The sequence below is a fragment of the Clupea harengus genome, chromosome 8, assembly GCF_900700415.2.
Source record: "Clupea harengus chromosome 8, Ch_v2.0.2, whole genome shotgun sequence".
In the NCBI taxonomy this organism is placed as follows: Eukaryota; Metazoa; Chordata; class Actinopteri; order Clupeiformes; family Clupeidae; genus Clupea; species Clupea harengus.
In genome coordinates this window covers 4,674,615-4,677,261 of record NC_045159.1, presented here as the reverse complement: position 1 = coordinate 4,677,261, position 2,647 = coordinate 4,674,615, and the positions used below count along the sequence as shown (strand labels likewise).

The 2,647-nt window shown below is 51.8% G+C and overlaps 1 long non-coding RNA gene across 1 annotated transcript in view; it reads right to left on the bottom strand.

Annotated features, from left to right (window-relative positions):
* Nucleotides 1-1,969: 1,969 nt before the first annotated feature.
* LOC122133079 overlaps nt 1,970-2,647 on the bottom strand; it is an 826-nt gene continuing 148 nt past the window's right edge. The window contains exons 1-2 of the long non-coding RNA XR_006152531.1: nt 2,404-2,647; nt 1,970-2,274 (exon numbers count right to left, since the gene is read on the bottom strand). The exon at nt 2,404-2,647 is cut by the window's right edge and continues 148 nt beyond it. This is a non-coding gene — a long non-coding RNA (uncharacterized LOC122133079). The remainder of the gene's footprint in view (nt 2,275-2,403) is intronic.

Sequence of the window (2,647 nt, the reverse complement as noted above, 5' to 3'; positions counted from 1 at the left end):
AGAGGAGAGGAGAGAGGGAAGGGGAAGTGAGAGGAGAAGAGAGGAGAGGGGAGGAGAGGGGAGGGGAAGTGAGGAGAGGAGAGGGGGAGGGGAGGAGAGGAGAGGAGAGGAGAGGAGAAGGAAAGTGAGGAGAGGAGAGAGGAGAGGGGAGGGAAAGTGAGGAGAGGAGAGGGGAGGGAAAGTGAGGAGAGGAGAGGAGTGGAGAGGAGAGGGTAGGCGAGGAGAGGAGAGGAGAGGAGAGGGGAGGAGAGGAGAGGAGTGGTGAGGAGAGGAGAGGAGAGGAGAGGGAAAGTGAGGAGAGGGAAAGTGAGGAGAGGAGAGGGAAAGTGAGGAGAGGAGAGGGGAGGGAAAGTGAGGAGAGGAGAGGAGAGGAGGAGAGAGAGGGGGGGAGGAGAGAGGAGAGAGGGAAGGGGAAGTGAGGAGAGGAGAGGGGGAGGGGAGGAGAGGGGAGAGGAGAGGAGAGGAGAGGAGAGGAGAGGGGAGGGGAAGTGAGGAGAGGAGAGGGGGAGGGGAGGAGAGGAGAAGGGAGGGAAAGTGAGGAGAGGAGAGGGGAGGGAAAGTGAGGAGAGGAGAGGGGAAGTGAGGAGAGAGGGGAGGAGAGGAGAGGAGAGGGGAGGGGAGGAGAGGAGAGGAGAGGAGAGGAGAGGGGAGGGGAGGAGAGGAGAGGGAGGAGAGGGGAAGTGAGGAGAGGAGACTAAACAAGCTTTGGCAGAACAACACGTTTCAGTATCCATCAAATTAGCCTCAGTTTGCTTTGAATCATGTCAACAACAAAGCTGTCAATTAAGGAACAAAGCATTCTTGTGTGTGTGTGATAGTGTGTCTGTCTGTGTGTGTGTGTGTGTGTGTGTTAGTTTTGTGTGTCTCTGTGTGTTTGTGTGTGTCTGTTTGTGTGTGTGTGTGTGTGTGTGTGTGTGTGTGTATGTGTGTGTTTCCTAGAGAGCTTTGGACACTCATATGAAGACTAGACTAGCAAATACTATTAAATGTACTGTGTTAAAATACAGAGAAATAGTTTTTGTTCTATTTTGATTGAATGTGTGTGCTTCCATGGTGCTAACCTGTGTGTGTGTGTGTGTGTGTGTCTCTCTCTCTCTGTGTGTGTGTGTGTGTGTGTGTGTGTGTGTGTGTGTGAGGTGCAGCCTAAATCAAAGAACAAAGAATAAGGCACTACACTCTGAAGGCCTCTTGAACAGATGATGAAGGTCAGGTGATGATGAAGGTCAGGTGGTCCAGTCATCAATGGCAACAGACACTTCTGGTAGAACTCCCCACCACTACCACTCCTCCTCTCCTCTCCTCCTCTCCTCTCCTCCCCACCACTACCACTCCTCCTCTCCTCTCCTCCTCTCCTCCCCACTACTACCACTCCCCCTCTCCTCTCCTCCTCTCCTCTCCCCCTCTCCTCTCCTCCTCTCCTCTCCTCCCCACCACTACCACTCCTCCTCTCCTCCTCTCCTCTCCTCCCCTCTCCACTCCTCTCCTCCCCTCTCCTCCCCTCTTCTCCTCTCCTCTCCTCCCCACCACTCCTCCTCTCCTCTCCTCCCCTCTTCTCTCCTCTTCTCCTCCCCACCACTACCACTCCTCTCCTCCTCTCTCCTCCCCACCACTACCCCTCCTCTCTTCTCCTCCTCTTCTCCACTCCTCCTCTCCTCTCCTCCCCACCACTCCTCCTCCACTCTTCCTCTCTTCCTCTCCTCCTCTCTCCTCTCCTCACCTCTCCTCTCCTCACCTCTCCTCTCCTCTCCTCTCCTCCACTCTCCTCTCTACTGTGTGTGTGTAAGAGTGGCAGCCATATTGGTTGTCAACCTGTGCACAGCAGATGGAAGGTCTCTCCTGTCAGTCTGAGACTGTGTGTGTGTGTGTGTGTGTGTGTGAGGGACCGAGCGGTCACCCCACGTTGTTTGGGAGGTTGCGACTGGACTGGGTGGTGTTGTTGGGAAGAAGGGTGCAGGAGATGGTGGCTTTCATATAAAAATATTCTTCTTTATTTACATGGGGATTATTTGGTGTCCACCCCGTAACATGTATAAACAATAAACAAACATGTCTTCAAAAACACAAAGAAGGCCGCACTTAAAGTGCTACAAACACTAAGGAGAACTAGGCATACTCTTGAGGCACCGATTCATTATTCACTGATTCACAAGTTCACTAGGAACATTTCACAGAGCACAGGTTAACAAGTTCAGAAGGAACATATTCAATACCTAGGTTCAGAAGGAACCTCTTCACAGCACAGGTTAGTAAGTTCAGAAGGAACATATTCAATACCTAGGTTCAGAAGAAACCTCTTCACAGCACAGGTTAGTAAGTTCAGAAGGAACATATTCAATACCTAGGTTCAGAAGGAACCTCTTCACAGCACATGGCTAACAAGTTCAGAAGGAACATATTCAATACTTAGGTTCAGAAGGAACCTCTTCACAGCACAGGTTAGTATCCACACAGCTAGACACCAATACACTTAACCTCACAGCAGGTAAGTGTTTTCCAGATTCTTTCAGCCTCTCATGCCTGCCTTCAAAGTTCTCCCATGGCCATCTCAAGAAAGTCTCTCCTCATGAACATGAGGCGCCCTTTAAATAGGGGCCGCCAGCTGAGTTCACTTGAGCCAATTTGGCCTCCCGGGTCCAGCCACTATGGT